General features: G+C 29.6%; 1 protein-coding gene across 2 annotated transcripts in view; it reads right to left on the reverse strand.

The window, feature by feature from the left end:
- Positions 1–15,332, reverse strand: part of LOC107446398 (protein tyrosine phosphatase domain-containing protein 1-like) — a 102,578-nt gene that overhangs the window by 63,789 nt on the left and 23,457 nt on the right. For both annotated transcript variants that reach the window (XM_071184465.1, XM_071184464.1), the window contains exon 2: positions 12,119–12,296. The gene's annotated coding sequence lies outside the window, so the exon portion shown is untranslated. The remainder of the gene's footprint in view (positions 1–12,118; positions 12,297–15,332) is intronic.

The raw sequence follows: 15,332 nt of genomic DNA on the forward strand, positions 1-15,332 counted from the left end.
ATTTTTTTTATATATATTTTTTCCACCAGAAAAAATCATTCGCCAATACTTTAGCCAAAATACAATTTTATTCGTTAAATTTACGATTTTATCGCATTTGGCGAGGTGGTGAATGCTTAACGCGGACACTGACTTCTAATTATGCCACACATTCTGTATTCCTAAGTTCATATTTTATTTTTAAGTATAGTTAATTATTTTTCAAATCCCGATAATTATTCATTTCGTTACGATTAACAATACGATTGTACATGAAATAATAATAATCTATTTTAGGAACCAAATCTTTTTTTTTTTTTTTTAAGAAATTTTTTTACTTAAAAGAAAAATCAGTGAGGTATAAAAATCAGAGTAGAGACACCTAGTAATTTATAAAATCCCGATGGCTAAAATAAATTTATTAACTTCCTGTAACTAAAATTTTTCTTACCTCTAACTTTAAGATTACTGGTTACATAAAAGGTACGAACTGCAAATGGGCGTGTGGGGGGGGGTATGGGACAAAATTGTATATAAATTGAATGGTACAATGAAGTAAGATTTAATCAAGGAATTACTTTTTTACTTACAGCTAGTACAGTTGGAAAATTTATCTAAATTTGTTGTGTTAAATTTATCTAAAAAATAAATACTTATTAATGAATCCTAAAACGTTATAAGAGTAGCGTCTTTACTCAAAAAACCGATTTGATTAATCTTAATTTGTTGACATTTAAAGTAAACAATACGTTTCCAACTGTTGAAAAGTCATTGTTTACTTCTCAAAGAATAGGTAAAACGACAATAATTAAGTACACGTTCCGAAAACAAACAATTGTTATGCTAAATGAATTCTTGTAAAACTTCGGAGCTAATGGATCTCAAGGACACATTTGGCTACTGAAGCGTTAAGAAGTGGTTTAAATCAATGATGTGGACAACTTCAGTTTTTCTCATTAGTATTTTTCTTCTTTTTGAATAGACATTTGAAACTCCAACCATGAATTTATCGATTAAGCCTTAAGTTTATTTTCCCTTGTTAGAAAGTTTAGTGTTTTTAAGCAGTTCCGATGTCCATAAACACCATAAATGGAAATGAATCGTACCTCTGTAAAGCACAAGAATACCTCTGTAAAGCACAAGAATACCTCTGTAAAGCATAAGACCATTGCCCTTCAATAAAATTCGTGACGTAGCGTGGGTATATCGATCCTTATTGGTTGTTGAAACGTGGCATTTGTTTACGTTTCTAGTAAGCCAATCAAATACCAACTCTCTTAAGTGACACATTCTATATTCTTGCATAAAGATTTTTTCCTGAAGATGTAAATTCTTTCATTGCATATTTCTTACTTAACACAAAGACAGGCACGAAGCCACGTGGAACANATGCATTGACAAATAATAAATCTAAATTAAGTAAAGGACGTAAACGAGAAAGAATTATATTTCAACAAATTCGATGTGCGATACTGGGCTGTATATAATCCACTTCACGTTAATTAGCATTCTAATTTATGTGGAGAAACTTAGCTCAACTTTAACACGCAATTTTGCTTATAAACGATCAGCTGGAGATGATGTCATAGCTTATATGTGTGGGTGTTGTGATCTTCTTCTTAAAGTGCAAGTACCCAATTTACAATTTAAAAAAAAAAGTTTTCGAGAAATATGGCAAGATTTTGAGTCGCTTTAATAAATGATGAAAAAAACTATCAAAATCTAAAATTATTAAATATTTCAATTGAAAAACTTTTTCTCGCGTATCATATACTAAAATATTTTTAATTACAAGTAAACTAATTAATAAGCGATTAGACAATGTAGTATTTTTTTCTAGACATTACTGAAAATGGTAAAAAAAAAGAAGATAAAAAAGATAAGTAAGATAAAATAATAATAAGTAAGATTTAAAAAAATGCCATTTAAAGAACGCGTTGGAGGTATGGACTGCGGAGTTTTCGTCTACCAGCTTGGGTCAGGGCTTGATTCCCCGTGCTAGGTGGTGCGAAATCTATTATTATGTAACACGCCCAACATTACTGGACCCGTAAGAGTCCACATATGGTGGCACATTTAGGAAGTGGAGGCATGGTTGATTAGTACCACCATCTGAACTCTGATGTCACCTATACAGATGGTACAATGCCATAGACTAAGTCTGTAACAAATAAATTTCATTTTCTTATAAAAATTTAAAACATTAAAAAAAATTTAAATGTGCCGTTAAATATTAAAATAATTTTAAAATAATTAAAATAATTTTAATAAATAATATTTAATAATAATAATAATTTAATAATAATTTATAATAATTTTTTATAATATATATTTATAATAATTTTTAATAATAATTTAATAATAATAATTTAAATAAATAAAAATAATTTTAAAAATTAAACGAAAATATATGTAGCATTAACGTGGTGTGATCGAGTAGGCAAAGTCTGAAGCAAACAAAAGTTAAATACATTTAATTGAAGTATCTTTTTAAAAAAATTATTAAAAATGTTTTAAAAACAATTTTTTTAAAAGGTTAGTTTTAAAAAATAATTCCAAGAAAAAAATTTACCTTATTTCAAATCCCGAAATGATATAATGATATTGGAAAAAACACTTTAAAAATTACGTAACATATATTTAATAAAAACATTGAATATCTATTTTTTTAATTTAATTGAGGAGTTGTAGCGTGCGACCGCGCAAATCATAGTAATGTCTTCAGATTATCATTACGGATCAATCCTATACAGACTCGAACCGCATTGCTCATGCAGCAAGTTGATAGGAAGGAGTAACATTCCATTCGCCTGAAAGAGGATTTTCCTGACCTGACAGATGAACTGCTAATTTTTTGGTTTCTTTTAGTAGTCAGTCAGCTCGCATAAAAATTCCTGAGGAAGTGTGCATGCTTGGAACAAAGAATATATAATTGGCAGACAGATGTTTAGATGTTACACGAACTGTGTAATTTGCTCATTTCCTTGATTGTGGGTTATGCTGCAGTTTTATTTTCATGAAATGGCAGAATTTATTTCCTGATATGTCATTCGATTGTAGTTTATCTTAGTTGTGTTTACACTGGTTAAATAAATTAGTTTATCTTAGTTGCTGCCTGGTGCCTGTTAAAAACCTTCTGGAGCTGGGTTTCTTTTTTTCCCCCTTTTTTTTTGTAGTCGATGCAGAGGTAGGCTTTGGAGCCTCGATGAATATAGCATGTAAACAGTGGAATATGCCTAAGCCTAGCCTCCTACCACAACCTTACCAAATATTATCTAAGCGCGTGAAACGAGCAGTGTTCGGAAAAATTTAAATCAAAAGGGAGCTGAAGCAAAACTGACGAATTAAATAATAATGAATCCTATGGGTATAAACTGAATTTTCATCCTATAGGTATAAACTGCATGGGACTAGTATAAGTTCTATATTCAATTTAAGGTTCTTTTTTTAAATACAGACACTTTTTTTGGAATTTAAGTTCGAGTTTAATAAGAAGTGAAGAATTTTATTCTATCCGTGTGCTTTTTAATTACCATAAACCTGATTTCATAAAAACTAGGGAACTGTAGTTTTTTTTAGTTCCCTAATGAGCCTAGCAATTATTAGTATGAGACAGTTTTTACGATAATTTAGAATTATTTCCTCTTTAAAATATAAAATTGTTGATTTTATTTTTAATAAAAAAAATTTTGATTTTATTTGAAACATTTATGTTAGTATTTTGATTTTAAAAAAAGACATTATAATTATCAGATAGATGTAAGGATATGGAATTATTCATTTGGAATTGTTCATAGGAAATTATTCATTATGATAGGAAATTATTCATTTACATTTTCATCTAAAGTAAAAAATTAGCCTTCAGTTTTAATTAATAATAGTTTATGATTTATTAAAGAAAAAAGTAAGTTTGTTTTTAAAGAAAGAAGTAAGAAGAAAACTATNTGGCAGAACCGTCTTCCAAAAAACTTTGTATTTTGTCAAGGAAAAAGATATTAAGAGATTCTCAAAGAAGAAGAAGGGCTCAAGAAACGTCTGTGGAATGTCAAAGAAGGATGGAACATGACCGAATTTCGACAAGCAATTCTAGAGCCCAAGAAGTATCAGAGAAACGCCAAAGAAGATTAGAAGAGGTTCGTGTCTCTACTAGCAGTGCTAGGGCCCAAGAAACATAGCGTGGCGGACAGCTGGCTGCCTTAGGCGGCTAGTATTTAATAAAAACATTGAATATCTATTTTTATTTTATTTAATTGAGGCGTTGTAGTGTGCGACCGCGCATATCATATTAATGTCTTCAGATTATCATTACGGATCAATCCTACAGAGACTCGAATCGCATTGCTCATCCAGCATCCAGCAAGTTGATAGGAAGGAGTAGCATTCCATTCGCCTGAAAGAGGATTTTCCTGACCTAACAGATGAACTGCTAATTTTTTGGTTTCTTTCAGTAGTCAGTGAATTCACATAAAAATTCCTGAGGAAGTGTGCATGTTTGGAACAAAGAATATACAAGTATAAGTGGCAGATAGATGTTTAGATGTTACACGAACTGTGTAATTTGCTCATTTCCTTGATTGTGGGTTATGCTGCAGTTTCATTTTCCTAAAGAAGGCAGAATTTTATTTCCTGATATGTCATTAGAATGTAGTTTATCTTAGTTGTGTTTACACTGGTTAAATAAATTGGTCTGGTGCCTGTTAAAAACCTTCTAAAGCTGCTTTTTTTTTTTTTTNTTTTTTTTTTTTTTTTTTTTTTTTTTTTTTTTTTTTTTTTTTTTTTTTTTTGTAGTTGGTGCAGAGGTAGGCTTTGGAGCCTCGATGAATATAGCATGTAACCAGTGGAGTATACCTAAGCCTCCTACCACAACCTTACCAAATATTATCTAAGCGCGTGAAACGAGCAGTGTTCGGAAAAGTTTAAATCAAAAGGGAGCTGAAACAAAACTGACGAATTAAATGATAATGAATCCTATGGGTTTAAACTGAATTTTCATCCTATGAGTATAAACTGCATGGGACTAGTATAAGTTCTATATTCAATTTAAGGTTGTTTTTTTTTTAATACAGACACTTTTTTTTAGAATTTAAGTTCGAGTTTAATAAGAAGTGAAGAATTTTATTCTATCCGCGTGCTTTTAAATTACCATAAACCTCAGATTTGATAAAAACTACAGAACTGTAGTTTCTTTATCCCTAATGAGCTTGGCAATTATTAGTAAGAGACAGTTTTTACGATAATTTAGAATTATTTCCTCTTTAAAATATAAAAGTGTTTATTTTATTTTTAATTTAAAAAAATTGATTTTACTTGAAACATTTATGTTAGTATTTTGATTTTAAAAAGAGACATTATAATTACAGATAGATGTAAGGATAGGGAATTATTCATAGGAAATTATTCATTTACATTTTCATCTAAAGTAAAAAATTAGCCTTCAGTTCTGATTAATAATAGTTTCTGATTTATTAAAGAAAAAAGTAAGTTTATTTTTAAAGAAAGGAGTAAGAAGAAAACTATGAAAAATATTAAAATTTTAAAAAGAACAAAATTTTGAAACTTTACGGATAAAAATCATCCAGAAACAATTATAATCTAATCAGGTTTGTTACTAATCTGGGGAAAAAACTGAAAGTAAAAACAATTCATTTCTACCATTTCGCACACAAAAAATTGCCACCGTTTTAACAAACCGTGACTACAACTACCAATTGAAAGTTATAATGTATGTATTTACTCATTAAAGACACATATTACAGTTGATAATATTAAGTCGTAGTTATGATTAGTTCAGATACGGTTTTTAAAAAAATATTAAGATTAAAATGAAAGGCTGTAACTAACACGCGTTTATCTTTACCGAATCAAAGCAACTCTATTTAATTTTCGAATTTCCGCTTAACTTATAGCTCAAAATAATATAGCTTATTGTTACTTTAAATTAAATTACTCAATTGAAATTAAAACTAAAATATCTAAACGTCAGCGCAACTACAGTTCAACCACGGACAGTATAAATCCGGACAGTTTAAATAAATTCAAATGCCATAAACAACTCGGAAAGGAGGAAAAATTGTGCAGTTGATTTAAACTAAGGTGAAAAACATACTTAGTTAACGTTTCTAACGGCTAATTAATTTGACTGTTACAGTCTTTAGTTCAAGAGAAAATTACTTCGTTGTGAAATCGCCAATTTGGTGAGATTTTTTTCATTTAGAAAAAAAATTATTAAAACTTACTAAAAATTCACAATTGGTGCATATTTTTATAAACCTAAACAACAAGGTGTGGAGTAAATTTTCGAATATAATTTTCGAATATATCTTGATGATGAATTTTCGAATAGACAGCACAGATTGCATTGACTAGAGATACACATAATTTGATCTATCAGCCATGAGTTAAGCGAATTTAAACAGTTATAAAAATAATATATAATATGCTAAAAAGCATTATTTTACATCGCCGAAAATCTTTTGAAGAACAGTTTTAACCCATTTTCAGCCAAAGATGCAAAAACGCAAGATTTCAATAAGTAGTTCTACATTACGACGTATATTTTTCTAAAATTTTATTTTTCCGCTATTTTCAAGGGTTTGGAACAAATTTATAAAATATTAGTAATTCAATTGAAATAAATACTTCCCGTTGAAAAACTTCTAAACTACACTAGTTTTTTAAAAAAACTTATTGAAAAACTCGCCATTTAGAAAAACTATAACTATTCTTTATAAGATTAATAATATTATTTTAGGATGAATTAAAGCTGCGTGTTCTGTAAATGAAAAAAATTGCCTAGAGTTCAAATAAATAATTTGTGAATTAATTTGGCTAATGGTGCATAAGTGCAACATTTTGTTTCTTAAGATATTTTTCATGAACGAGACATTTTTATATCTTGAATTTAAACATTCATAATGTTACCTAAATGCACCATTTTGTTTCCGAAATAAAATATTTTTCATTTATGAGACATTTTTATATCTTGATGAATGCAATTCAAACATTCCTAACGTTGCATATATGCACCATTTTCCTTCTTAAATAAAATATTTTTCATAAACGACACATTTTTATATCTTAATGAATGTAATTTAAACATTCATAATGTTACATAAATGCACCATTTTGTTTCCTAAATAAAATATTTTTCATGCATGAGACATTTTTATATCTTGATTAATGCAATTTCATAATTTTTGTTTCTTAAATAAAATTTTTTTCATGCATGAGACATTTTTATTTCTTAATGAAAGCAATTTAAACACTCATAATGTTGCATAAATGCACCATTTTGTTTCTTGAATAAAATATTTTTTATGAACGAGGCATTTTTATATCTTGATGAATGTAATTTAAACATTCATAATGTTGCACAAATGCACCATTTTGTTTCTTAAATAAAATATTTTTCATGAACGAGACATTTTTATATCTTAATGAATGCAATTTAAACATTCATAATGTTGCATAAATCCACCATTTTGTTTCTTAAATAAAATATTTTTCATGAACTAGACATTTTTATATCTTAATGAATGCAATTTAAACACTCATAATGTTGCCTAAATGCACCATTTTGTTTCCTAAATAAAATATTTTTCATACACGAGACATTTTTATATCTCAATTTAAAAATTCTTCCATGAAATATTCTTACCACATCTTATAAAATTTCAAAAAAATGCAAAATCATAAAAAGAACAAATTCATGCTAAAAAAAATATAAAAAAATAAAAATACAGCTAATTTTTTTTACTGTAAAAATTACAGGAATAGAAAAGACATTGAACGAATGACTAGCCTTGAATACCTGAAAATTCTTCAGGATTGTAGCGGCACTTCACCGCTATATCATTTATAAAAAAAAAGGTTATAGCTTTTCAAGATCACTAGGCTCAACCATTGAAGCGTAAAAATCGGTTACATCACTCATTCTACCCCTCTCAATCTGCCCTTGGTTGCTGAAACGTGCTCAGTGTCGTCAGATAACCCCCTTTTTTATTAATGTGCCCTTCTAACTATTTGTTCGATTTGATAGAAAAGAAATCGGAACGAAGTTGTTTTTTGAAGTCTTTTTCTACATGCTTGGGGTACTTCTGCTGCTATTCGAACAATCATTGAAGCAATATATAGAAGAAGAGTATATTAATACGTAATCAGAATGTTGAAACAATGCAGATGGAAATCACAAAATTATTCATACCCCCTACTTTTAGTATTTAAATGTTTTATTCATTTTTACATTGTAAGTGACCTTTTTATTTTATTTAATTACTTATTTAAACTAGCGATTATTGAAGCAATATATAGAGAAGAGATTATTGATATGCAATTCATATATTGAAAATGTTTAAAAAAAATGCTGATGGAATTCTCAAAATTAAATAAAAAAATTCCCCTATCAATAGGAAATACTATTTTAAGAGTAGCAGAGTAGTATTTTATTTAACTAATAATTTAAATGAAAGATTTTTGAAACAAAATATTGAGACGATATTATTAATAAATAACTTATTGTAAAATGTTAAAAGAATGCTGATGGAATTCAAAAAAAATCATTCATTCCCTTTCATAGATTTTAAATATGTATCCAACTGTTTCAGATTTTTTACTCGTTATGAGATGTGTTAACAATATTCGCAAATTTAATTTGTTCTGCTTTTAAAGTTTTGTTATTAAAAAGTAAGAGCTATATTGATCATTACAATAACTATAATTATTGGGTTGTTCGGAAAGTAATTTCGTTTTTTTTTTTGGGGGGGGGGGATGAAAGACAATTTTCGCATAATGAATAAGTATTTTATTAAATTATTTATTGGCCATCCCGGTCCAACACCTTTTGCCATTTTTCTGGTAGTAGCATGATTCCACACTCATAAAATTTTTGGTCTTTGGCAAAAAACTGATCCAGGTGATTTTTGACCTCTTCATTTCAAGTAAAGGTTTTACAGTCCAAAAACTTTTGTATAGTGACCGGAACAAATAATAATCCGAAGGCGCCAGATGTGGAGAATATGGTGGGTGTGGCAGTGTATCCCATTCAAGCTGTAAAATATTTCAGCGAGTGACCGAACTTGAATGAGGTCTCGCATTATATTGGTGGAACACTATATCTTTTCTGTTGAAGAGCATTATTTAGTTTGTCCAGCTGACGACAGTAGACTTCCGAATTAAGTGTTGTGTTATCCGGTAAAAGCTAAAAAAAAAAAGACAGAAAAAAACTATTCCTTTAAAATCCCACCAAACAGACGCTATCATTTTTTTTGATGGATATTGGCTTTCGAAATGCTTTGAGCCGGTTAATGTTTTTTGCTTCATGATCTCTTGCGTTTGACATTGTTATAGAAAACCCATTTTTCGTCCCCAGTAATGATGCTCTTCAAAACTTGACCATTTTCGTGACATTTGAGAAGCGAATCATAGAAGTCAACGCGACGACACAAGTTTCTCTCCGTGAGAACATGGGGAACTCATACATCGAGCTTCGAGGTTAAACCCAGGCCTTTCAAGTGGCCAGCATAAACAGTTGAATTCGATAGATTTAACCTCTTACCGATCTCACGTGTTTGTTATTCGCCGATTTGCATCAACTAATGCCTTTATCACGTCTTTATCAGCTTCAGCGGACCTTCCAGAACGTGGTGCATCTTCGACATCAAAATTGCTGGATCGAAATTTTGCAAACCAATACTGGCACTGGCGTTCAACACGTCTTATTCATACACAATTTCTTTCTGGTATGAACAGTATTTTTACCTTTTCTATAGTAAAAAAGTAAAATATGACGAAAATGCAGCTTATTGCTCTCCATATTTAAAAGAACACCAACCAAAAACTACTGCGTAGAATTAATTGAACTTTTCCACTCACAAGCCTTGCTATATCAGCTCTCAAAACATATAATGATAATGCGGCTTAAGTGGGTTCGAAAAAATACAATTAAATCCTCTGTCGGAAAAACGAAATTACTTTCCGAACAACCCGATATTATAGATTATCAACGAGTTATAATGCTGAAAATAAATGTAATTAATCATTATTAATCGTGGTAAATAACAATCCTAATCCTTTTTGTGATAAAGGTTTATATCAATTATAATCTTTAGTTATATTTTCATTGTTATAATTTGAAACTTCGACGCAATTTGTTTCTTAAACAATGGGAATCAATATTTTATCTGCATATCTATATTTACAATAATCCTTATTGAGATTAAAAATGTAATGCACATTAAATAACTATTTTTAATAACGATTTACATAAATTTGTACATTAATGTACTACGTTAAATAGCAATAGTGATCTGTATGTAATAATTTTTAACTCCCATTACATTAGTGCCCATTTAATTTTTTACCCATTTATTTGTTTTTAATTTTCTTACATAAATGCTTAACATGTTTACATATTTCTTTATGTTTTGGGTATTTTTAATATTACATTTATATGACTTGACAGTTTACATTCAACACATTTTTTAAATGATCTCTTCATCTCCACATTCGCAAAACATTGCTCGAATCATATCTTTATGTTCTCTAAATTACACAAAATTGAATCTTAAAATTGTTTTAAAATAACATCGTCAACAAACACTAAGATTTTTTTTATAGAATATTCAGTATTTTTACTATTTCCACACGTGAAAGTATTATTGAATATTTTTACAATTGAATTTCAAAAAAAAACATTTTTGAATGTAAATGCAAAACATGAAACATATTTTACATTGATTGTCTTATGTTTGATACAATGTAATATATTTTTAAAACATGAGTGAACTTTCTTTAGCATACAGTTCACAGACCTTTTAGAGTTGTTTGTAGATAAGTTTTCGTACGTTCACAAAATCTACAATATTAGAATCGATATTTGGTAAATTTGACTGCTTACCTAGAGCATTTTCATGCAGGTCGTGCGGTAATCACCTTCTTTAAAAGTGTTAAAATCTTTGTCGTGAACATTGATATAAATGTATTCACATTAGGTTTCACAAATTAATATTTAAGCTAGAAAAACACAAAAACGATATCGATAAATATTGAAACACGGAGGAAGATTGGAATAAAAACATTAAAACCTGTTCAAATTACCGGGAGAAACCGAAGTTGAAAGGTAATTATTAAAAACACTTTAAAGTTTCATCTGGCAATAAAACAGGTTTACATCTTTTTAGTCCTGAATTCCACAGTTCTGAAATCGTTAGACATAGGATGACGTCATAAATCTCAGAAAGGAAATTTGTGTCGTCATCGCGTATTTGATTACGCAATCTAAAGCCAGATTGATCATAAAATGCTAAAATTCCAATATTTGAAAATTTCTTTTCCTTCCTTTTTTGCAATATTACTGATTTTATAACCGTCGTTGTACAGCCGACCCAATTTTGGGTTTGCGACGACTAATGTACAACTGCGTAACCTTGCAATTTGAAATCCAATCCAAAAGACAAGGGAACTTCAGGATCAAGTATTGGGAGTAATTTGTCTTCGAGGAGGACTTTTTGATGGAACTAGCCCGCACTTGTTTGACGTAGAAAGGAAAACCACGAAAACCTACATTTAGCCTGACAACGGTCCTCTAACCCATGATCCGTCTACCACTAGAGATATTTTAATATAATAAGGACATGTTTAATATTATTAATAAGGATATATTAGTAAAAAGGATATTCTTCGTCAGCACTATGGTCGGTGGGAGCCGGGTGCGGAATTCGTATCAAGCAGCCATCACTGGGATTCGAACCCGGTTCACCTGATTAATATTACTGATTGCAAACGAAAACAAAATATCGAGATGTTAACATTTTTTGTTTCTCTTGCTTAAATATTGTTTTGGAAACCCAAATTTATGCACTTTTTTATTTCAACTCTAACAAGGATTCAAAAAAAGGTCATTGATAGCCACTCCGTATTGCACATTAAAATATCTTTTTAAGATAATGATAAAATTACATTTTAATTCCTTAAGAAAATAATATAACGAACAAAGAAGTATTTTAAGTTAGTAACTAATATAAAAGAGTAAAAATTGGAAGATATCTACTATTAAAATTTCAGAGTGCTATTTCAGACATAGAAATAAATTGATCAGAATTTTTATTCTTAGTTAGGAAGGAAAATATTTAGTAGTACATACCTGTAGCATTTATCCGGTAGGTTCATCGAAAGCATAAATGATCTTCAATAAATTATACTCATGTGTTTCAGAATATTTTGTCAAAGTTATATTTCACAAATCTATTCAACTTATTTTTATCTTCTCCTTTCTTCTCACATTGCACAAGTTCAAGGAATTCTGTGAATCACATTTTTATCTGCAAAAAATAATGTCTGTTGAAGTAATAAAACATCAAACATTTAAAAAAATTCAAGCATTTTATTTCATTCTATAACAATCGTTGAACAGCCGTCCCATTTTACTACTATTGTTCAACTCTGTAGCCTTGTAATTTTAAACCCAATCCAGGAAACAAGGGAACTCCTGGATCAAGTATTGATAGAAATTTGCCTTCTTGGAGGACTTTTGGATGGAACTAACCCGCATTTGCGTTACACGGAGAGGAAGACCACGAGAGCCTCCCGCGGTTGGCCTGACAGCAAGGGAGTTCTAACCCATGATCCGTTTACCACAGAGGATATTTTACGTCAGTACTGTGGTCGGTGCAAGCTAGATGCGGAATTCGTATCGATCAGTCATCGCTGGGATTCGAACCTAGTTCACCTCATTGGAAGGCGAACGCTCAATCCCCTAAGCCATCACGGCTCAGTTCAAGCATTATTTAAAACGTTTTTATTACATTAAAACAAAGTTAAGAAACTACATTATTTCTTAAGAATACTTGAAGGTTCCATATTTCACTCCCAATCGGAAGGAAAAAACGAGTATTTACGAGGATTTGTGATATTTTCGAGTTTTTAGCAGTAATTAAAAAAGGAGTATATTACACGTTTTTAATAAATAATTATTTTTTATTCGTTAACTCTAATAAACTCAAAGATCAACGAGAACATGGTAGAATGTGTTGGATAAACACTATTAACGTGAACGGGCTAGATACGCGGAAATTAGAGTTTCTAAAGTAATACAAAACCACGTGTTTATTTTGTTTATAGTTATGCTTTAAAAACACGGAGAAACATAAAAGAAAGTTTTCACTCTCGTTCTATAGCAGTCTTTCCCAAACTTATGGCTTTTATGTAGCCTTTCTAAATTTTTCTTAACGCTATGTACCACTAATAAATAAAACTAGTGGGCTGCGCCCCCTGCTCGCTGACGCTCACCAACCCCCGAAAATTGCTATGCAATCTTATATGGTTTGCTTCGCAAACAAAGCTCGCTTCGCTCGCTACTAACTTAGGTACATTACAAATGCACAAAATTCTAAGAATTCAAATCCATATAACAACTTTTTTTTTTAAAAAAAAATTACATCTTTTTAGTAAATACTAAGTCATTAAAATAAATTCGTGATATAAATCAAAAATCGTCAAATAAATTCGTAATATATAAATTCGCGAAAAAAAACACTTTCGACAAAATACTAAAATAGAGATCTATCGACAAAGACCACTCACTTCTGCCTAGCTTAATAGTATGAGATTGCCTCTCTCTGGTTATTTCAGTTTCCGTTTCTAAAAGTGCTATGTGTTGAGCCACTGCAGCTAGATTTGGCATGTGACATTTTTAACGGCAATCATTGGTCGATTTTCTAACGTTGCCATTCGGGGAAATGTAATGAGGCTTTTTTTGTCGCCGTGTAAGAGAAATATATATATAGATGAAGGCATTTTACAATGAAAATATTGCACAAAAATTAAAAATCACAGCTGGCCGTTGACACCACTAATTATTAACTGTTAAATCTGCAAAAAATAGGCAATAGAAAAATATGTAATCGTAAATTTTCATGGCTAGCTTTGTTTTTAAATAAAAGTTTTTGAAATTTTCGTTTGTTGCAATATATTTCGCATAAGAAAGCGTATCCCCGCTAAACTGTTCCCGTACCACACTTTGGGAAACACTGTTCTAGAGTGTTCACTTTTCATTTATTTATAGAAAGTGGATGCGTTTTTTTACCTACCACTGCATGCCAAATTGCAACACACTGGCCATAATGTTTTTCACCCCTTTTCACGGTAAAAAGCTTAACTACAAGTTAGATAGATCAGTTAGCGTTTACTTTTATTATTTTTCATTGGGTACCTGCAAATGACGTTATCGTAGATAAATCGTCGCATTTGTCGGTTCTGAAGATAATCCAGAGAAAATCGCTTGATAGTGTTAGATGTTGAATATTTTTACCGCTTTTCTCACTAAACTTTTGAGTCCATATTTTTATGTTGCACCTTACCCCTCTCTATATTTAGATTTCTACAATTAAAACCCTGTTTCCAAGCTAAGCAATTTGAAAATTTAAAATATAAGAATTGAAAAAAAAAATTGAAGCAGCAAAAATTTGAGAACTTATTGACTTTGTGCTTTTTTCTGATCTGTAGAATAAAAAATATTTTGGCACAGACATTTTAATTTTAATATGAAAAAATTTCAATTTGAAATTTTTAATTTTTCAGGGGAAAAAATAGTTTTATTTCACTTTACTTTTAGATAGAAATGTGTTTACCAAATTTAAAGATGGTATTCCTATCGAATCAAAAGTAAAAACTATTTTCCATTAATTAAACAGTGACAAATCCTGCAGTAAAAACACATAATGCGCTATTTAAAGAAAAATTTTGATGAAAAAATGGTATATTCATTTTACTACGTGATTTATGTCAATGTTTAACGAGAAAATATTTTTTGTTTTATGGTCTCATTGAAATACCTTCTTTAGATTTGGCACAGGTATTACTGACACGTAGTTAAATATATCAGTTTCCAAAAAATTACACAAATTTCGATTTAGAAATAAAAGAGTTAAATTTCATTTTTTTAAAATTATTACTACTTATATTAATTGAGCCACGATACCTATTTCACAAGATGACAATAAATGAACAAAAGCGAAAATTAAAATACAAAACAAAGTGGCATTAATTTAGTTCCCTAAATCAATTAGTTATCAAACCATACAGCTATTTAAAAACAGGAAAAAAAATTAATGTTAAAATTTTTAAGATAAAAAAAAAACCCATAAAAACCAAGTATGTTTAAAAATAATACAAAAAATTTTTTTCCTACATGAATGCTGAGCAACAAATTAATATTATGATCCTTGAGAAACATATAGTGGATTAAAGAAATCATATAACATAAGGAATATAATTGGATTTATAGTAAATAAAATTAGTTTATTAGATTTAAGAGCAGAAATCACGAACAAAATTTTTATCTTGATCATTTTCAGTGT

This window comes from Parasteatoda tepidariorum, chromosome 8, assembly GCF_043381705.1.
Source record: "Parasteatoda tepidariorum isolate YZ-2023 chromosome 8, CAS_Ptep_4.0, whole genome shotgun sequence".
In the NCBI taxonomy this organism is placed as follows: Eukaryota; Metazoa; Arthropoda; class Arachnida; order Araneae; family Theridiidae; genus Parasteatoda; species Parasteatoda tepidariorum.